The following is a 23577-nucleotide window of genomic DNA, read 5'->3' as shown; positions in this document are numbered from 1 at the left end:
GGCTCAAAGCAGGGTAAAAAGATTGTGCACTGCACCCACAAAACAAAATCTGGGTAGATCGCTGAGTTAAAAGCACTTCAGATTAAAGATTTTGTTCTATTCTCTCCCTCAAAGCAGCAGCATCCTATCACCACACTAATCAGAGCAGAGTGATGTGCAGCGCTACGTGACTCCAGCTTATATAGAGGCTGGGTCACATGCTGCACTGGCCAATCACAGCCATGCTATTAGTAGGCATGTCTGTGATGGCTTCTAAGGGCACACAAGTTAAACGCTTGTTGATTGGCTGCTCTGCAGCCTTTCAAAAAGTGCCATTAAATCGCCGAACAACAAACCCGAACTTTTACTGAAAAGTTCGGGTCCGGGGTCCAAAAATCCTAAAGTTCAGTACGAACCCGAACTTTACAGTTCGGGTTCGCTCAACCCTAGTGATGCCTGCTACTTCCTCAATTTCCATAACTTTATGACTTTCCCTTCTAGGTGGTGCAATTTCAATGTTGAGGACTGTATTAACACAGACCATAAGGACTTTCTAATCCAGATTTGAATGTCATGTAAAGCCCTTGTGAAACTCTACTGTACACATGTCATGTGAGTAATAGCAACCTATGCTCCAAATTTTGAACATTTTTACTGCTTGTAATATGTGATATAACAAGAGACTGCAAGTTCATTTTCGTAAAAGTCACATAAAGTGGCCATTTAAATAAACTAACATTCAACATGGTGTTCTTCCAACCTGGCCAAAACACTTAGCGTGTTAGCTGTGCCATTAAGAGTGTAGTAGATCTGTCAGGTTGGAATAAAACAATATTAATATAAATGTGCATTGCCATAAAGCCAAATTAAGTCTCACTATGTTATGTAGCTCCTACTGTCTGATGATTCTGTCTCTTAATGTGATATTTTGTCAAGCAGCGTGTAAAATGTGGTGGAGCCTGACAATCAGACCTACAAATAGATTTAATTTCTTGAAGGCATCATTTGCCTTGAGTGCCTATCTAAACAGATGGATAACAGTTTCACTTCAACCATAAAAACTCAGAACTCAGGGAGGTGGTAAATGAAGTACAAGCTGAATAATCTTATCTCTTCCCTCTGATCCTTCTGCATCAGGAACAATCACTGTATCCAATGTTAGCGGTTTTATCAGTAAAAATATTTATTCTAGGGACATTACAATTTGATTTTTATGTACTTTACTTTTGATGATCAACTTTACAAAAAGCTTTGTATTTCGGAAGTACACCTATACTGAAAATGAATTGAGACTAAACGGGTAACATCAAAAATATAAATATTCTTTATTAAATACAAGTTACATATATAAAGAAGAGAACATGATACATCAGATAAAAAAGTGGACTACACCTGAGGAGGTATAACAACGTGTACATGTAGAGGAAAAAGAAAGGGGGAACAGAAATTATAAATAAGTCACCTGGCCCAAATATTTTTTTCACTTTCTTTTTGATGCTCCGTTTTTTTATTTTATTATTTAGCACTTTATATTTTTTATGTAACTATCACTTTTGTATAATCATGTAGCTACATTTTTTACTTTTGTGTGGTTGCACACTTTGTGCATGTCAGGAGATGGGTTCCTTTAAACGTACTATTATATATACTCACTTCATTTCGGTTTAAGGACCTTCCTGTAGGAGTGGTTAACCGTCTGTGGCGCGGGCGGGCGCATGACAGGCCATCACCTGTCCGGCGCGTCATGGGGGCTCAGTTGTGTGCGCGATTAATTGGCCATCGGGCAGCCGCGTCCGCTCTCCTGTCTGCCTCCTGAGTTGTGTCGCAGGCGGGCGCGTGACAGGCCATTATGTGTCTGGCGCGTCATGGGGGCAGAGTTGTGTGCGCGATCACCTGACTGGCTATCGGGCAGCCGCGTCCTCTCCCATCCACTTCCTGGATTGTTGACCTTCACAGTTTTTTTTGCATGATTATGACATTGGATCAGGTGAGCTGGGTATATTAAAAGGAGCACACTTACAAGGAGAGCTGTACCCCTAGAGGAAGGCATCGCCAAAACGCGCGTCGGAGTACGTGGCTCTCCGGAGGTGGATATCCCTAATATAATGGGTAAGCGATTATACTATGTATTACTGTGAGGTTAAGTGCTGTGATTGTTTACAGATTTGATATACATTATTTTAGTCCTGGCCCTTAATATTTTGTTTTCTTATATATATATATATATATACAGTACAGACCAAAACTTTGGACACACCTTCTCATTCAAAGAGTTTTCTTTATTTTCATGACTATGAAGGCATCAAAACTATGAATTAACACATGTGGAATTATATACATAACAAACAAGTGTGAAACAACTGAAAATATGTCATATTCTAGGTTCTTCAAAGTAGCCACCTTTTGATTTGATTACTGCTTTACACACTCTTGGCATTCTCTTGATGAGCTTCAAGAGGTAGTCCCCTGAAATGGTCTTCCAACAGTCTTGAAGGAGTTCCCAGAGATGCTTAGCACTTGTTGGCCCTTTTGCCTTCACTCTGCGGTCCAGCTCACCCCAAACCATCTTGATTGTGTTCAGTTCCGGTGACTGTGGAGGCCAGGTCATCTGGCGCAGCACCCCATCACTCTCCCTCATGGTCAAATAGCCCTTACTTTCAAAGTTTTCCCAATTTTTCGGCTGACTGACTGACCTTCAATTCTTAAAGTAATGATAGCCACTCGTTTTTCTTTACTTAGCTGCTTTTTTCTTGCCATAATACAAATTCTAACAGTCTATTCAGTAGAACTATCAGCTGTGTATCCACCTGACTTCTCCTCAACGCAACTGATGGTCCCAACCCCATTTATAAGGCAAGAAATCCCACTTATTAAACCTGACAGGGCACACCTGTGAAGTGAAAACCATTTCAGGGGAATACCTCTTGAAGCTCATCAAGAGAATGCCAAGAGTGTGCAAAGCAGTATTCAAAGCAAAAGGTGGCTACTTTCAAGAACCTAGAATATGACATATTTTCAGTTGTTTCACACTTGTTTGTTATGTATATAATTTCACATGTGTTAATTCATAGTTTTGATGCCTTCAGTGTGAATATACAATTTTCATAGTCATGAAAATAAAGAAAACTCTTTGAATGAGAAGGTGTGTCCAAACTTTTGGTCTGTACTGTATATAGGAGACCATTATGGCGCCCCCTCCACTGTGGCGTGTAGAAAACATCTCAGGTGGGATCTGCTTGTCATGCCAGTAACGTTGAAAACCATCAGGACCATCAAGGTAAAAAAAAATTCTCAGCAGAGAATAAAACTTTCTTCCACCTTTGAATGTCCCATGTTTGGTGCTCTCTTGCAAAGTCCAAACGAGCAGTTCTGTCGCGTTCAAGGAGACGAGGTCTTTGAAGAAGTTTTTTGTTTTTGAAGCCCTTCAGTCTCAGATACCGTCTGATGGTTATGGGGCTGCAGTCAGCACCAGTAAGGGCCTAAATTTGGGTCAAGGATCGTCCAGTGTCTTCATGGACAGCCAATTGGATCCTCCGGCTCAGTGCTGATGACATTTTTTTGGGTCTTCCACTTGAGTTTTTTGTTCCATAACTCTCAGGATCATTTAAGAATTTAGGAAAATTCCAAATGACTGTCTTACTGCGTCCCACCTCAGCAGCGATGGCGCGCTGTGAGAGACCCTGCTTATGCAGTTCAACAACCCGACCACGTTCAAAAAGGGAGAGTTTTTTTGCCTTTGCCATCACAACGTGTGACTACCTGACAGAAAATGACAATGAATCCACATCTTTGCACAGATTTGGCCTTTTAAAGGCATGTGGTCCTAAACTTTTGATCAGCTGAAAAACAGCCTGTTTCAGTTTATTCGTTGTTTTCTTAAATTAAATGCTCTAAAAAAAATTTGTCTCACTCCCATTTCTTCTTGTTGCATGTTGAAGCTCTACTTGGAACCTTGTTAAGATCCAGCCATGCTAAATATGATTTTTTGCCATTTTTAAGTGGTCTTAAACTTTTGATCAGGACTGTATCAACTGTGAACACAGATGTATGCACAGCATTGGGCCAGATGACTTATTTATCATTTCTGTTCCCCCTTTCTTTCTCCTCTACATGTACACGTTGTCATACCTCCTCAGGTGTAGTCCACTTTTTTATCTGATGTATCATGTTCTCTTCTTTATATATGTAACTTGTATTTAATAAAGAATATTAATATTTTTCATGTTATACCCGTTTAGTCTCAGTTCATTTTCGGTATAGGTGTATTCATGTACACTGAGTGGGTTTTTTTTATATTTAGGGTCTTTTTCCACATAGGACACTGGTATATTATTTGTATGTCTATGTGTATTTTGTAACCTGTATATATTAATTATTTTGGAAGTAGTATTTTTAGTGTTCACCAACAGTAGAAACAAAGTGCAAAATATGTAAAAATGGAAAAATAACTCAGAATGCAAAAATTATTCAATAATAAAATATTAATATTAAATATGGGAATATTTTGATAATAACCTTACAGGCAGTGCTGGATTAAGCTTGGTGGAGACCTTAGGACAAATAATTTGGTAGAAGCACCCTCTTCAGTAGTGTTTGAAAGCATCCTAAAAACCCCTGGTATCTGCTGACATGGAAAAAAAACAAAGTTGAAATTCGGTATGTTTTTTTTTTTGTTTTTTTTACTCCAAGTCTTATAAAGCGGATGTGGATCTGCTGCATCTGCTGAACAGATTTGACTCCTAAGGGTGTTACCTAAGTGCCCCCCTGGTCTTCACCCTTTATTCCTTATGATCTGCACCTCTCTGCAGTGGATCCATCAGGTCCCTACCTCTTGGAGTAGTCCCTGTTTAGTAGACTGTTGATCCATTTCAAAAGACACCGGTATGATACACCGAGGAGTAGGGCAAAACTATAGTCAGGAACAGAGAGAGGTCAGGGCAGAGTTTGTGCAATCCAAACTCAGTTCGAGGGTCAGGGCAGGGATCTCAGGCTCAAAATACAGATCAAGCAGTGGTCAGGTCAGGCAGCAAATGGCCAAATCCAGAGATGGGCAGAAGTTTGTAGATGTGAGAGTAAACAAGACAAGTAGCGCACCCTTGCAGGAAACTATACAATTGAACTTATTGCTCAGGCACATTCCCATAGGTGAAGGTGCCTTAAAAACCCCAAGATGGTCAGTCATTGTCTGGGGAAGATTGAGGTGAACAGGCACTGGTCCTCAGTAGGTGAATGAGCGCCTTAGAGAGAAGCAGAGCTTGTGAGCAGCAAACCTCAGTCAGCATGGAGTGGAAAGAGCTGTGCAGTCCCAGCAGTCATATCCACCAGAAACAAACCATCAGGAAAGCAAGCAGAGCTTTCCAACAGCTGTGCCAGCCGGGAGGAGAGAGGTGGCAGTGAACATGGACCACTAGCAGAGATTTCGGGCAGCTATGAAAACTCTCACCTATGGTAACAAAACATTCATGCATGCCCACCAGGTTTTTTTTTAACCTGCAGTGCATGCAGGAGAATGGAGCACCAACTCCTAGCAATAAATACTAGCAAAAGTTCTACAATCATGTCTTCTGCCATGCATTTAACCTAAATCTGTTTGGGGTATATTTACACTGTTTCTTATAAAACACTATTTTGCTGCTGTGATTGTTTGTAAGGGATTGGAGAAAACAACATAGAGGAGGCATGTGGGCAACTGTCTCTTTTGTCCTTGTCATTACATAGCCCTGTCTGCTGCTTCAAAAACTCAGTTCAGCACAATGGGCCAGATTTATTATTTGATTATGACAGTTTTCTGGTATGAAAGAGGCGCAGGGTATTTCAATGCCACTTGTGCAAAAATGTTTGGATAAGTGGTGTTTCTCCACCGACCTTGCCACTTAGCCAAAAAGCGAGCGTGGTGAGGGCAGTGAGGAGGTGGGGGTCTCTGTCCCTGTCACATTTATCAACTTTCATGCCAGTTTTCTGGCATAGAAGAACAGTGCAATCCATGCTAGTTATAATTGTAGATAATTATCCATTCCTCGTCATTTAACAATAGATCTGGGTACAGTCTTTATGACATTTACACTGAATAGTTGCTAACATATGACACAAACTATATATACGGTATATATATATATATATATATACAGTCATGTGAAAAAATTAGGACACCCCTTGAAAGCATGTGGTTTTTTGTAACATTTTTAATAAATGGTTATTTCATCTCCGTTTCAACAATACAGAGAGATTAAAGTAATCCGACTAAACAAAGAAAACTGAAGAAAAGTCTTTTCAAGATCTTCTGTAAATGTCATTCTACAAAAATGCCTATTCTAAATGAGGAAAAAGATAGGACACCCTTGCCCCTAATAGCGAGTGTTACCTCCTTTGGCTGAAATAACTGCAGTGAGACGGTTCTTGTAGCCATCTACCAGTCTTCGACATCGGTCTGAGGAAATTTTACCCCACTCCTCAATGCAGAACTTTTTCAGCTGTGAGATGTTTGAGGGGTTTCTTGCACGTACAGCCCTTTTCAAGTCACCCCACAGCATCTCAATGGGATTCAAATCTGGACTTTGACTTGGCCATTCCAGGACTCTCCATTTCTTCTTTTTCAGCCAATCTTTGGTTGATTTACTAGTATGTTTTGGGTCATTGTCATGTTGCATGGTCCAGTTCCGCTTCAGCTTTAATTTTCTAACTGATGGTCTCACATGTTCTTCAAGCACCTTCTGATACACAGTAGAATTCATCGTGGATTCTATGATGGTGAGCTGACCAGGTCCTGCTGCAGCAAAGCAGCCCCAAACCATGACACTTCCACCTCCATGCTTCACAGTTGGTATGAGGTTCTTTTCTTGGAATGCTGTGTTTGGTTTACGCCAAACATGTCCTCTGCTGTTGTGTCCAAATAATTCAATTTTGGACTCATCTGTCCAAAGAACATTATTCCAGAAGTCCTGGTCTTTGTCAACTTTATCGCTGGCAAATGTCAGTCTGGCCTCGATGTTTCTCTTGGAAAGCAAAGGTTTCCTCCTTGCACACCTCCCATGCAAGTTAAACTTGTACAGTCTCTTTCTGATTGTAGAGGCATGTACTTCTACATCAACAGTAGCCAGAGCCTGCTGTAGTTCTCGAGATGACACTTTAGGGTTTTTGGATACCTCTTTTAGCATCTTGCGGTCTGCTCTTGGGGTGAACTTGCTGGGGCGACCAGTCCTGGGCATGTTGGCAGTTGTTTTGAAAGCCCTCCACTTGTAGACTATCTTCCGGACAGTGGAATGGCTGATTTCAAAATCTTTGGAGATCTTTTTAAATCCCTTCCCAGACTCATAGGCTGCTACAATCTTTTTTCTGAAGTCCTCTGACAGCTCTTTTGCTCTCACCATGGTGCTCACTCTCACTTCAACAGTCAGGAGCACACCAAACTAAATGTCTGAGGTTTAAATAGGGCAAGCCTCATTCAACATGCAGAGTAACGATCTACTAATTATGTGCACCTGGTGTGATATACCTGTGTGAGGTCTGAGCCAATTTAAGAGGGAATACATGTGAGGGTGTCCTATCTTTTTCCTCAGTTAGAATAGGCATTTTTGTAGAATGACATTTACAGAAGATCTTGAAAAGACTTTTCTTCAGTTTTCTTTGTTTAGTTGGATTACTTTAATCTCTCTGTATTGTTGAAACGGAGATGAAATAACCATTTATTAAAAATGTTACAAAAAACCACATGCTTTCAAAGGGTGTCCTAATTTTTTCACATGACTGTATATATATATATTTTTTTTTTTTTACAAATCTTTCTTTATTGAAAAAGTACAGCGATTGGAAATGTATCCAAAAATCATAAGGGATATACAGACATATTGGCAAAGGTATGATAACAATACATTTTGTAACAAATACCTATAAGTGATGCATGGATACCAAATTGCAGTGAAAAATACAATTACAAGCTTGGGGGTGCGGAGGTCCAGAGGGGTGGTGGAAGGGAGGGAGGAGTAGGTGTAGAACATTGGTATTATAAAGTTGATCAGATATTTTTGATGGAGGAGCTAGTGAGTTGGGCTGCTAGGTCTCACTCTAAGTTTCTAAAGCTATGGAAGCCATGGCAGGATTTCCAGGGTAAAAGGAAGGAGTAACAATACTACTTCTCACAGCAGGGGTCCCACCAATACTATGACTGCCGGATAGAGGTATTAAACAGTGGATTTGCCCAGTTAACTCTCTAAATCTTTAGGGGATCTATGTTTCTAACCTTTAAAACATACTAGGGCCTTATGTTTTAACCTCTAAATATATTGATGTACGTGTCACACAGGTGGTTGAGCTGTTTTACATTAACTTTTTAGGTACATGAGACATGTAGATGGGATTTATAATGAGTTATGGGTCTTCTAACTGATGCCTGGTTATTGGTTCCACAGAGATCTGTCTTTCTTCCAAGCTATACATGTTAAGGTCCATTAATCTTTCCTGGTAAGTTTTATCCTGCAATCCATGTACTAGTTTAGTAGCTCTTCTCTGAACTCTCTCCAAAGTACCAATATCCTTCTGGAGATATGGTCTCCAGTACTGAGCATAATACTCCAAATGAGGTCTCACTAGTGCTCTGTAGAGCGGCATGAGCACCTCCCTCTTTCTACTGGTAATGCCTCTCCCTATACACCCAAGCATTCTGCTAGCATTTCCTGCTGCTCTATGACATTGTCTGCCTACCTTTAAGTCTAAGTTGTGTAAGAGACAGTGGGAGTGGGCCCATTATGCCAAATAGCTGGCAATACATAAGGGCGCTGTCCTAGCGGTCCCCTGGTTTTCAATCATTAACCCACCATGCCACTACTTCTTTAAGTAATACCAATATATAGATGTGTCCACTCTTACTTGATCTCCAAACTGGAAGTGGTGTTAATTTTGTCCTGACAGCAAAACAACATAATATCGCGAGACTGTAACTAAACTCTAAATGACTGTAATACACATTACAACAACTGGGTGGTGAGTGCTCCACATTTAGCTTATTGTTCAAGCTGCTTTTATTTCTGTTTAGAGAATAGAGAAGCTGGCCTCAGATATAAGATATTTATCAGCATACCCAGCTAAATTTGATGATATCTATTGAGAATATTAAGTGTGCAAAAGTCAAACACATGAGAATAAAGAAACACTAATCCTATTATGTGTGATACTGTCTGCTCAGCTACGTATCTAATCATATCATGTGTGATACTGTCTGCTAAGATGGGTATCTAATCCTATCATATGTGATACTGTCTGCTAAGCAGCATATCTAATCCTATCATGTGTGATACTGCCTGCTGATCTGTGTATCTAGACCTATCATGTGGCATACTGTCTGCTGAGCTATGTATCTAATACTAAACTGTGTGACACTGTTTCCTGAGCTGCGTAATCTAATCCTATCATGTGTTATACTGTCTGCTAAGCTGGGTATATAATCAAATCATGTATGATACTGTCTGTTAAGCTATGTATCTAATCCTATAATGTGTAATATTGCATGCTGAGTAGGGATGAGCGAACCCGAACTGTATAGTTCGGGTTCGTACCGAATTTTGGGGTGTCCGTGACACGGACCCGAACCCGAACATTTTCGTAAAAGTCTGAGTTCGGGTTCGGTGTTCGGCGCTTTCTTGGCGCTTTTTGAAAGGCTGCAAAGCAGCCAATCAACAAGCGTCATACTACTTGCCCCAAGAGGCCATCACAGCCTTGCCTACTATTTGCATGGCTGTGATTGGCCAGTGCAGCATGTGACCCAGCCTCTATATAAGCTTGGGTCACGTAGCGCTGCACGTCACTCTGCTGATTCAAGCATAGGGAGAGGTTGCTGCTGCGACGTTAGGGCGAGATTAGGCAGATTAACTCCTCCAAAAGACTTAATTCAGTGATCGATCTCCAGCTGTGGATCATTGAAGTGCTGATATTGAATTGCTCATTTTTTTTAGGCTGCCCAGAGCGTTTTTATATCACTTTTCTCTGGGGTGATTGGCGGCCATTTTGTGGCTTGTGGTGCGCCAGCACAAGCTACCACCAAGTGCATTTAACCATCAATAGTGTGGTTATTTTTTGCTATATCCTACATCAGCTGCAGGATGAGCCTGTGTCACCCAAGTGCATTTAACTATCAACAGTGTGGTTATTTTTTGGCCATATACTACATCAGGTGCAGGCTGAGCCTGTGTCACCCAAGTGCATTTAACCATCAACAGTGTGGTTATTTTTTGGCCATATACTACATCAGGTGCAGGCTGAGCCTGTGTCACCCAAGTGCATTTAACCATCAATAGTGTGGTTATTTTTTGGCCATATACTACATCAGGTGCAGGCTGAGCCTGTGTCACCCAAGTGCATTTAACCATCAATAGTGTGGTTATTTTTTGGCCATATACTACATCAGGGGCAAGTTGAGCCTGTCACCCAGCGCCTAAAAAATAGACCTGACATTTATATTCCTCCAAATCAGTACTGTTTTAGCTGGTCAAGTTATTTGTAGTGACCGTAAAAGCACAGTTTTTGTTCTGGGTTGAAAAACTATTCCCAAATTTGCCATTCTCAAAATTAGTAGTTTCTGCTATATCAGGCCTACTTTAAATCTATCCCAAAAAGGATATCTTAGATTCAAGATGCTGATAGTGTCATTCTGAAAAACTTAACACACACGCTACCGTGCAGATACAAGTCTAATTCTGTGATTAAAGGTATATCTGTCACACAGCGCGTAAAAAATAGGCCTCACATTTCTATTCAACCAAATCTGTACTGTTTTAGCTGGTCAAATTATTTGTAGTGACCGTAAAAGCACAGTTTTTGTTCTGGGTTGAAAAACTATTCCCAGGGGGGGCGGAGCTAGCGCTGGTCTGAGATGGCCGCTTGAATCCGGGCTCCGTCTTACTGACAGTTCTTAGCACCAGCAATCTTTTGCCCTTCACCCGAAAATGGTGAAAATAGGTAACCCTAAGGCAGGGGAACACCCCAGCTCTAATAAAAGTCATGTCCAAGGGGGTGACATGGACATATTCATCAAGAAAGCGGCTGCAGCTTTCGTCGCTCGTGACTCCAAGATGGCGCCGACACAACAACAGAAAGCCGGCCAGCATGACAAATCGGATGAAGAGAGCGAAACTGAAGAGCTACAAGGTAGGGGGGCCCTTCCGATTACTAGGAATTATCTAAAGAATACCTTAAATAAAGCCCTGGAGCCCCTGCTCAGCGAATTTGCAGCAATGCGCCAGGACATTAAGCAAGTGGGTGAGCGAGTCGAGGCGCTCGAGAACAACCAGGCCCAGATGCTAGATCACCAGAGGGCTACAACAAGCTCATTCCGCAGATGTGGCACTTACCTGAACGAGATGCAGAACGCCTTGGAAGACCAGGAGAATAGGGGACGCCGGAACAACCTGTGGATAAGAGGAATCCCTGAATCAGTTCTCCCTGGTGATATTCCTGCTGCTATCATCTCCCTCTGTGCCTCCCTCCTTGGCCCTGACTTCGCTCCAGAGATCACAATTGAGAGGGCTCACAGAGCCCTGCGGCCTAAACCTAAAGTGGACGAACCCCCAAGGGATATCATATGCAAGTTTTTGAACTTCCAGGTCAAGTCTGCTGTTCAGGAGGCTGCCAGAAATAGATCCGACATATTGTTTGAAGGAACACTTGTATCGATCTACCAAGATTTGGCCCCTTCTACCTTAAAGAAGCGCAAACATCTTAAACCCCTAACGGAGTGGCTGCGGGCTAATAGAATCCTGTATAAGTGGAATTTTCCGTTTGGCCTTTCCTTTTCTCAAGGAGGCCGCCGTTTCAACATCACCTCACATGCAGACCTAGATGCCGTCTACGATCACCTTCAAATTCCACCTATGCAGATAGAAAACTGGGATCAGTTCCAAGATCTCTTTGCCTTACCTGAAGTTCCAGAAGTAGCAGCCTTCTCCCTACATCACACTCCCAAGGCTCATAGAACGAGGAAGAGAAGCCGACAACTGACGCCTAAGAGACTGGCTCAAGAATGATACCCCCGACCCTCCAGCTATAACCATGGACAGGGGTGATATTCATTAACAGGACTTTAGTGGATCTATCCAGAGAATTAGCTTCCTTTTGTCTAGCTTAGTCCATTTCTGCTAGTAGATCCACTATATAGCCTCTTACTAGTCATGTTTAAGATTGCTTCTATCAGATAATGTTTCCACATTACATGCCTATTTGCCATTTACCCCTATCCATCCCCAGTATCTAGTGGGCCTTCCTTAATTCATATACCCCTAGGCTCATCTATTATGGCTTAACCAGGCCCTTATTTCTCTCCTCATTATGGTTCCTGCCAACTGCTTGTTTAAATACTAACCCGTTTTCAGGTTGCATCCATACGTGCTGAACGTCATGTATACTGGTCTTCGACCAATTTTTCCCCATGCTTTACACTAGTGGTTCTCATTCCACTCCATGTTATATTTTGTATTTTTCTTTTGTTCTCACTGTTTCCCTTGTCCCGTTATTTTATTTTAGGTACCTGACACAGACTTCCTTGATTAATCGGTGGTACATGCAGGTTGACGGGTTTCCAGCTTCTCCTCCGGGCGGGGTAGGACCTCTCCAGATTGTGAGTGTTCTTTCTTGGGGGACCAGCACACACTATATTCCCATGTTCACAATAATAATTAATCATGGCTGACATCCATATAGCTTCCTATAATGTGAAAGGTTTTAATTCACCCTCTAAGAGAAGCCAGATTTTCTCCATCTTGCACAAGGAGGGAGCGGTTGTGCTGCTCCTCCAAGAGACACACTTCAGATTCAACCATTACCCCAACATGGAATTTTCTCACTACCCCACTTGGTTCCATAGTGGGGGGGCCACTGCCTCGTCTGGAGGAGTAATTATTGGCTTTAAGAGGAAAATACCTTTCAAACCTACCAACCACCTCCAAGACCCAGAGGGCATATTTATTATGGTGAAAGGTTACATAGGTTCCCAAATGTACTCCTTCGTCAACCTGTACGTTCCTAATAACAATCAGGCTAAATGGCTCTCTAACATTGCTCAAACAATCTCCTCTTTTAAGGAAGGTATAGTTTTAGTGGGAGGAGATCTTAACACAGCCCTTGACCCGCAGATAGACTCTTCCTCACACAAAACTCCCCATTCTAGGCGCTCCTTAAAACTAATTAAGAACTTTTTCTGGGATCTCCATTTGGTGGATGTTTGGCGTACCCTATATCCCAATACCCTGGACTATACATTCTACTCACATGTCCACGGCTCATATCACCGTATAGATTACATCTTCGTATCTAAAGAGCACTTACAACTATGCCAAAAGGCTAACATTGGGTCTATACATTTATCAGACCACGCTCCTATATACCTAATGATAACCTCCCCTATGCAAAAATCTAAGAGTTTTAATTGGAGACTGAACGAGTCCATCCTAGGTAACTCTGAATCTGCAGAAAAAATAGCCACGTTACTGGATGAATACTTCAAACTCAACTCCCTTCCAGAATTATCTCCCCAAGTCACTTGGAACGCTCATAAACCCTTTATTAGAGGCGAGTTTATTAGCATTGGCTCCCATTTAAAGAAACAGCGGGAAGGTAAAATAGATAGTCTCCGTTCCACAATAAGAAAGCTAGAAGCAGGCCATAAAAAATCCATGACTGAGAATCAACTCCAGGAACTATCCAAATCCAGAGCAGAACTAAAAGCCCTATTACAGAGTAAATCAGCAAAGTATTACCTCAATTCCCAATACAAGTTCTATGCACATGGTGACAAAGCCACCAAATTTTTAATAAGCAGAATCAAGACCAGGAGGGCAGACAATTATATACACCAACTCTCCTCACCGAAAGGTGAGCCAATTTTCGCCTCATCAAAAATAGCTGCTCAATTTAGAGACTTTTATGAAGCCCTTTACAATATCCCTTCCTCATTTTCCCCTTCGGCTCACTCCTCATTAATTGACACATTTTTAAAACCCTTGTCCTACCCAACTGTGTCCGTTGAACAGAAACACTCCCTGGAAGCTAAATTTACCATCAAGGAGTTATCCATAGCTTTGGCCCAAATGCCCCAGGGAAAAAGTCCAGGGCCAGACGGCCTCCCCACTTCTTACTACAAAACTTTCAAAAAACAACTCCTGCCTCACCTACTCACTGTTTGCAATCAAACCTTGCAAAATTTCTCCCTTTCTAGAGACATGACGACCGCGCATATTGCTTTGATTCCTAAAGAGGGGAAGGACTCCAAAGTGTGTGCTAATTATAGGCCTATATCTTTACTCAACATTGATCTTAAGCTTTTAGCGAAACTTTTGGCTAATCGCTTGGCAGTCCTTCTCCCTCTTCTGGTACATATGGACCAGGTGGGCTTTGTCCGCGGTAGGGAAGGCAGAGACAATACGGCCAGAGTTATTAATATACTTTGCCATGCAAAATACACTTCTTCTCCACTAGTACTCCTCAGTACTGACGCTGAAAAAGCGTTTGATCGCATAAACTGGAACTACTTAAGTCATGTACTAGAACTGTTCGGCCTGCTTGGTCCATATATCAAAGCAGTATTTGCCATGTATGAGCAGGCCACAGCACGGGTCATGGTCAATGGTGACCTTTCAAATACATAACGGTACACGCCAGGGATGCCCTTTATTCCCCCTCCTATTCATCCTAGCTATGGAACCCCTCTTAATAAAACTTCGGGCAGACACTAGGATTGAAGGAACGTTTTTGGGAGGTAGGAGCCATAAACTAGCCGCCTTTGCAGACGACGTCATGATCATGACCTCCAACCCTAGAGTTTCCCTCCCTTTAATTCAGGAGCATTTAAGAAACTATAGTGATGTTTCTGATTTTAAGATTAATGAAAGCAAATCCATTATTATTAGCACGGGTCTATCCCCTCAACTCAAACGCTCCTTAATGGAAAACTCCCCATTTAACTGGTCATCCCCAACCGTAACTTACTTAGGAGTAAAGATTAGCTCAAACATTTCCGATCTCTTCCCACTCAATTTCACCCCCTTGAAATCCTCCTTATTTGAAGCACTAGATAAACTTAACAAATCAGCCCCGACCCTTTCGTGGTTTGGCAGGAAAAATCTCCTCTCTTCCCTGGTCATCCCCCGTCTCACTTACCTTCAACAAGTCCTACCAATTCCTATCCCAAAATCCTATTATACCGCCCTCAGACAAAAATTTAGTGCATTTATATGGAACGGCAGAAGAGCTAGACTCTCTTATTCTTTCCTGTCCCGATCTAGAACTACAGGTGGAATTGGCCTGCCAGATGCTGAACTTTATGGGAGGGCCATATCGATGACTAGAGTCATCGACTGGTTGAGAAACTCAAAAAGCAAGTCCTGGGTTGCTCTAGAACAAAACATCATTGGCATGCCAGCTCGTGCTGTATGCTTTAACTCCCCCCCTCCATTAGTCTACAGTCATACCCAATAATCAAAGCTACCATCGAAACTTGGAAATGGTGGAACCAATCCCATTGCTCAGTCCCTTTCCCCTCCCCTTTGACCACAATCAGTGATATTCTAGGTTCTGCCTCTTCTGGACCTCGCAACACCTTCTCAAATTCATATAGATCCTCAACAGTCCCTATATTGCATCTTCTAGAGCCTCAGGGCTTAATGCCCGTGTCTGATACTATCAAATCATTACTTAAACCTCAACCCTGTGACCTTACACTTATCCCACTTATTAAGACTTTCATTCGAAAAAACAATTCAAATGGTGAGCTCCAACGGCCTCTTACCTGGTTTGAAGCCTTAATAATAAATCCAAATCCCCCAAAAAAAACAATCTCACTTATCTACAACAAACTGAGATCTCCCCCCCCTAATTTCCAAACCGGCTTTCATTCGTTACTGGGAGAAGGAGACGGGCTTGGATCTCCCTTTTCAAACCCTTCCTTTATTATTTGAAGCACCTCATAAATTATCCAGGTGCGTCAGAGCCCAGGAAAATGGTTACAAGATATTGTCACAATGGTACATCACGCCTATTAAGTCAGCACGTTTCACCAGACCCTCCTCTAATAAATGCTGGAGATGTCAGGAAGACGTAGGCACCTTCCTCCATATATGGTGGTCGTGCCCTCCCATTAACAAATGGTGGAAAGAAATCTTTCAATTATGCAACCAAATTTGTTCCTCCGACTTGACCATTTCTCCATATGGAGCTCTGCTCACTCTTTTTGATAATAAAGCCTCTTCGTCTCCTTCTTACCTTTTTAAGCAGCTCCTGCTAGCGGCCCGCTTAATGATTCCCAAATTCTGGCTGCAAACAAATGTTCCCACAATGGAACAGTGGAGGCTCAAGGTCGACCAAATCTATCGATTTGAAGAATTAGCCTCTTGGGAATCACGAACGCACTTGATATTTATGAAAAGATGGGCCCTATGGGCAAAATACAGGTTCCCTTCCCCTTCTATAAACTTAGCTTAGATGAGAGTATCTAATTACACTAGGTCACACAAAATTCCCCTCTAACCACCGGACTTGTCTTTACGAAAACCTAGGGCTTGGGACCTACACTATAACCCACCCCTTCATAAAGATCCGTAGTGTCCAACCATATGGAATCCTGAATCCTCTTTTTTGCTATGTATTGCTTGAGATATATAGAATAATTATGCTGTGCTTTTTGCATTTTGAAATGTAACAGTCCTCTGTCCAAATCCTGCACAATCTAAATTATTTATGCTTTGTATGTGCTCGGTACCGTATTACACCACTGTTGGTGTTGTTCACATTGTATTTTCTTAATTTGAAAATAAAGCATTTTAAAACTAAAAAAAAAAAAATATTCCCAAATTTGCCATTCTCAAAATTAGTAGTTTCTGCTATATCAGGCCTACTTTAAATCTATCCCAAAAAGGATATCTTAGATTCAAGGTGCTGATAGTGTCATTCTGAAAAACTTAACACACACGCTACCGTGCAGATACAAGTCTAATTCTGTGATTAAAGGTATATCTGTCACATAGCGCGAAAAAAATAGGCCTCACATTTCTATTCAACCAAATATGTACTGTTTTAGCTGGTCAAATTATTTGTAGTGACCGTAAAAGCACAGTTTTTGTTCTGGGTTGAAAAAGTATTCCCAAATTTGCCATTTTCAAAATTGTGGTGAACGGGAACAATGAGGAAAACATCTAATAAGGGACGCGGACGTGGACATGGTCGTGGTGGTGTTAGTGGACCCTCTGGTGCTGGGAGAGGACGTGGCCGTTCTGCCACAGCCACACGTCCTAGTGTACCAACTACCTCAGGTCCCAGTAGCCGCCAGAATTTACAGGGATATTTGGTGGGGCCCAATGCCGTTCTAAGGATGGTAAGGCCTGAGCAGGTACAGGCATTAGTCAATTGGGTGGCCGACAGTGCATCCAGCACGTTCACATTATCTCCCACCCAGTCTTCTGCAGAAAGCACACAGATGGCGCATGAAAACCAAGCCCATCAGTCTGTCACATCACCCCCATGCATATCAGGGAAACTGTCTGACCCTCAAGTTATGCCGCAGTCTCTTATGCTGTTTGAAGACTCTGCTGCCAGGGTTTCCCAAGGGCATCCACCTAGCCCTTCCCCAGGGGTGGAAGAGATAGAATGCACTAACGCACAACCACTTATGTTTCCAGATGATGAGGACATGGGAATACCACCTCAGCACGTCTCTGATGATGACGAAACACAGGTGCCAACTGCTGCGTCTTTCTGCAGTGTGCAGACTGAACAGGAGGTCAGGGAAGAAGACTGGGTGGAAGACGATGAAGGGGACGATGAGGTCCTAGTCCCCACATGGAATGAAGGTCGTGCCACTGACTTTCAGAATTCGGAGGAAGAGGCAGTGGTGAGACCAAGCCAACAGCGTAGCAAAAGACAAAGAGGGAGCAGTGGGCAAAATCTGAACACCCGCCGCCAAGAGACTCCGCCTGCTACTGACCGCCGCCATCTGGGACCGAGCACACCAAAGGCAGCTTCAAAGAGTTCCCTGGCATAGCACTTCTTTAAACAATGTGCTGACGACAAGACCCGAGTGGTTTGCACGCTGTGCCATCAGAGCCTGAAGCGAGGCATTAACGTTCTGAACCTAAGCACAACCTGCATGACCAGGCACCTGCATGCAAAGCATGAACTGCAGTGGAGTAAACACCTTAAAAACAAAGAAGTCACTCAGGCTCCCCCTGCTACTTCTTCTGCTGCTGCTGCCTCGGCCTCTTCTGCTGCTGCCGCCGCCTCGGCCTCTTCCTCCGCCTCTGGAGGAACGTTGGCACCTGCCGCCCAGCAAACATGGGATGTACAACCAACACCACCACCTGCGTCACCAAGCATCTCAACCATGTCACACGGCAGCGTTCAGCTCTCCATCTCACAAACATTTGAGAGAAAGCGTAAATTCCCACTTAGCCACCCTCTATCCCTGGCCCTGATTGCCAGCATTTCTAAACTACTGGCCTATGAAATGCTGTCATTTAGGCTGGTGGACACAGACAGCTTCAAACAGCTCATGTCGCTTGCTGTCCCACAGTATGTTGTTCCCAGCCGCCACTACTTCTCCAAGAGAGCCGTGCCTTCCCTGCACAACCAAGTATCCGATAAAATCAAGTGTGCACTGCGCAACGCCATTTGTGGCAAGGTCCACCTAACCACAGATATGTGGACCAGTAAGCACGGCCAGGGACGCTATATCTCCCTAACTGCACACTGGGTAAATGTAGTGGCGGCTGGGCACCAGGCGGAGAGCTGTTAGGCGCACGTCCTTCCGCCGCCAAGGTTCTCAGGGCAACATTCTTTGCCTCCTGTCTCCTCCTCCTCCTACTCAGCTTCCTCCTCCTCTTCTTCCACCTGCTCATCCAGTCAGCCACACACCCTCACCACCAACTTCAGCACAGCCCGGGGTAAACGTCAGCAGGCCGTTCTGAAACTCATATGTTTGGGGGACAGGCCCCACACCGCACAGGAGTTGTGGCGGGGTATAGAACAACAGACCGACGAGTGGTTGCTGCCGGTGAGCCTCAAGCCCGGCCTGGTGGTGTGCGATAATGGGCGAAATCTCGTTGCAGCTCTGGGACTAGCCGGTTTGATGCACATCCCTTGCCTGGCGCATGTGCTGAATTTGGTGGTGCAGAAGTTCATTCGCAACTACCCCGACATGTCAGAGCTGCTGCATAAAGTGCGGGCCGTCTGTTCGCGCTTCCGGCGTTCACACCCTGCTGCTGCACGCCTGTCTGCGCTACAGCGTAACTTCGGCCTTCCTGCTCACCGCCTCATATGCGATGTGCCCACCAGGTGGAATTCCACCTTGCACATGCTGGACAGACTGTGTGAGCAGCAGCAGGCCATAGTGGAGTTTCAGCTGCAGCACGCACGGGTCAGTCGCACTGCGGAACAGCACCACTTCACCACCAATGACTGGGCCTCCATGCGAGACCTGTGTGCCCTGTTGCGCTGTTTCGAGTACTCCACCAACATGGCCAGTGGCGATGACGCCGTTATCAGCGTTACAATACCACTTCTATGTCTCCTTGAGAACACTTAGGGCGATGATGGAAGAGGAGGTGGCCCAGGAGGAAGAGGAGGAAGAGGGGTCATTTTTAGCACTTTCAGGCCAGTCTCTTCGAAGTGACTCAGAGGGAGGTTTTTTGCAACAGCAGAGGCCAGGTACAAATGTGGCCAGACAGGGCCCACTACTGGAGGACGAGGAGGACGAGGATGAGGAGGAGGTGGAGGAGGATGAGGATGAAGCATGTTCACAGCAGGGTGGCACCCAAAGCAGCTCGGGCCCATCACTGGTGCGTGGCTGGGGGAAAATACAGGACGATGACGATACGCCTCCCACAGAGGACAGCTTGTCCTTACCTCTGGGCAGCCTGGCACACATGAGCGACTACATGCTGCAGTGCCTGCGCAACGACAGCAGAGTTGCCCACATTTTAACGTGTGCGGACTACTGGGTTGCCACCCTGCTGGATCCCCGGTACAAAGACAATGTGCCCACCTTACTTCCTACACTGGAGCGTGATAGGAAGATGCACGAGTACAAGCGCACGTTGGTAGACGCGCTACTGAGAGCATTCCCAAATGTCACAGGGGAACCAGTGGAAGCCCAAGGCGAAGGCAGAGGAGGAGCAAGAGGTCGCCAACGCAGCTGTGTCACGGCCAGCTCCTCTGAGGGCAGGGTTAGCATGGCAGAGATGTGGAAAAGTTTTGTCACCACGCCACAGCTAACTGCACCACCACCTGATACGGAACGTGATAGCACGAGGCAACATTTCACTAACATGGTGGAACAGTACCTGTGCACACCCCTCCACGTACTGACTGATGGTTCGGCCCCATTCAACTTCTGGGTCTCCAAATTGTCCACGTGGCCAGAGCTAGCCTTTTATGCCTTGGAGGTGCTGGCCTGCCCGGCGGCCAGCGTTTTGTCTGAACGTGTATTTAGCACGGCAGGGGGCGTCATTACAGAAAAACGCAGCCGCCTGTCTACAGCCAATGTGGACAAGCTGACAGTCATAAAAATGAACCAGACATGGATCCCACAGGACCTGTCCATCCCTTGTGCAGATTAGACATTAAATACCTCCCCTTAACAATATATTATTGTACTCCAGGGCACTTCCTCATTCAATCCTATTTTTATTTTCATTTTACCATTATATTGCGGGGCAACCCAAAGTTAAATGAACCTCTCCTCTGTCTGGGTGCCGGGGCCTAAATGTGTGACAGTGGCCTGTTTCAGTGGTGGGTGACGTGAAGCCTGATTCTCTGCTATGACATGAAGACTGATTCTGTGCTGTCATGAAGCCAGATTCTCTGTTACGCGACCTCTCTCCTCTGCCTGGGTGCCTGGGCCTAAATATGTGACAGTGGCCTGTTCCAGTGGTGGGTGACGTGAAGCCTGATTCTCTGCTATGACATGAAGACTGATTCTGTGCTGACATGAAGCCAGATTCTCTGTTACGGTACCTCTTTCCTCTGTCTGGGTGCCTGGGCCTAAATATGTGACAGTGGCCAGTTCCAGTGGTGGGTGACGTGAAGCCTGATTCTCTGCTATGACATGAAGACTGATTCTGTGCTGACATGAAGCCAGATTCTCTGTTATGGGACCTCTCTCCTCTGTCTGGGTGCCGGGGCCTAAAAATGTGACAGTGGCCTGTTCCAGTGGTGGGTGACGTGAAGCCTGATTCTCTGCTATGACATGAAGACTGATTCTGTGCTGACATGAAGCCAGATTCTCTGTTACGGGACCTCTCTCCTCTGTCTGGGTGCAAGGGCCTAAATGTGTGACAGTGGCTTTTTCCAGTGGTGGGTGACGTGAAGCCTGATTCTCTGCTATGACATGAAGACTGATTCTGTGCTGACATGAAGCCTGAATCTCTGTTATGGGACCTATCTCCTCTGCCTGGGTGCCTGGGCCTAAATATGTGACAGTGGCCTGTTCCAGTGGTGGGTGACGTGAAGCCTGATTCTCTGCTATGACATGAAGACTGATTCTCTGCTGACATGAAGCCTGAATCTCTGTAATGGGACCTCTATCCTCTGCCTGGGTGCCTGGGCCTAAATATGTGACAGTGGCCTGTTCCAGTGGTGGGTGACGTGAAGCCTGATTCTCTGCTATGACATGAAGACTGATTCTCTGCTGACATGAAGCCTGAATCTCTGTTATGGGACCTCTCTCCTCTGCCTGGGTGCCTGGGCCTAAATATGTGACAGTGGCCTGTTCCAGTGGTGGGTGACGTGAAGCCTGATTCTCTGCTATGACATGAAGACTGATTCTCTGCTGACATGAAGCCTGAATCTCTGTTATGTGACCTCTCTCCTCTGCCTGGGTGCCTGGGCCTAAATATGTGACAGTGGCCTGTTCCAGTGGTGGGTGACGTGAAGCCTGATTCTCTGCTATGACATGAAGACTGATTCTGTGCTGACATGAAGCCAGATTCTCTGTTACGGGACCTCTCTCCTCTGTCTGGGTGCAAGGGCCTAAATGTGTGACAGTGGCTTTTTCCAGTGGTGGGTGACGTGAAGCCTGATTCTCTGCTATGACATGAAGACTGATTCTGTGCTGACATGAAGCCTGAATCTCTGTTATGGGACCTATCTCCTCTGCCTGGGTGCCTGGGCCTAAATATGTGACAGTGGCCTGTTCCAGTGGTGGGTGACGTGAAGCCTGATTCTCTGCTATGACATGAAGACTGATTCTCTGCTGACATGAAGCCTGAATCTCTGTAATGGGACCTCTATCCTCTGCCTGGGTGCCTGGGCCTAAATATGTGACAGTGGCCTGTTCCAGTGGTGGGTGACGTGAAGCCTGATTCTCTGCTATGACATGAAGACTGATTCTCTGCTGACATGAAGCCTGAATCTCTGTTATGGGACCTCTCTCCTCTGCCTGGGTGCCTGGGCCTAAATATGTGACAGTGGCCTTTTCCAGTGGTGGGTGACGTGAAGCCTGATTCTCTGCTATGACATGAAGACTGATTCTCTGCTGACATGAAGCCTGAATCTCTGTTATGGGACCTCTCTCCTCTGCCTGGGTGCCTGGGCCTAAATATGTGACAGTGGCCTGTTCCAGTGGTGGGTGACGTGAAGCCTGATTCTCTGCTATGACATGAAGACTGATTCTCTGCTGACATGAAGCCTGAATCTCTGGTATGGGACCTCTCTCCTCTGCCTGGGCCTAAATATGTGACAGTGGCCTGTTCCAGTGGTGGGTGACGTGAAGCCTGATTCTCTGCTATGACATGAAGACTGATTCTCTGCTGACATGAAGCCTGAATCTCTGTTATGGGACCTCTCTCCTCTGCCTGGGTGCCTGGGCCTAAGTATGTGACAGTGGCCTGTTCCAGTGGTGGGTGACGTGAAGCCTGATTCTCTGCTATGACATGAAGACTGATTCTCTGCTGACATGAAGCCTGAATCTCTGTTATGGGACCTCTCTCCTCTGCCTGGGTGCCTGGGCCTAAATATGTGACAGTGGCCTGTTCCAGTGGTGGGTGACGTGAAGCCTGATTCTCTGCTATGACATGAAGACTGATTCTCTGCTGACATGAAGCCTGAATCTCTGGTATGGGACCTCTCTCCTCTGCCTGGGCCTAAATATGTGACAGTGGCCTGTTCCAGTGGTGGGTGACGTGAAGCCTGATTCTCTGCTATGACATGAAGACTGATTCTCTGCTGACATGAAGCCTGAATCTCTGTTATGGGACCTCTCTCCTCTGCCTGGGTGCCTGGGCCTAAGTATGTGACAGTGGCCTGTTCCAGTGGTGGGTGACGTGAAGCCTGATTCTCTGCTATGACATGAAGACTGATTCTCTGCTGACATGAAGCCTGAATCTCTGTTATGGGACCTCTCTCCTCTGCCTGGGTGCCTGGGCCTAAATATGTGACAGTGGCCTGTTCCAGTGGTGGGTGACGTGAAGCCTGATTCTCTGCTATGACATGAAGACTGATTCTCTGCTGACATGAAGCCTGAATCTCTGTTATGGGACCTCTCTCCTCTGCCTGGGTGCCTGGGCCTAAGTATGTGACAGTGGCCTGTTCCAGTGGTGGGTGACGTGAAGCCTGATTCTCTGCTATGACATG

Source organism: Bufo bufo, chromosome 5 (genome assembly GCF_905171765.1).
Source record: "Bufo bufo chromosome 5, aBufBuf1.1, whole genome shotgun sequence".
NCBI lineage: Eukaryota > Metazoa > Chordata > Amphibia > Anura > Bufonidae > Bufo > Bufo bufo.
Note: the sequence above shows the minus strand (reverse complement) of the source record.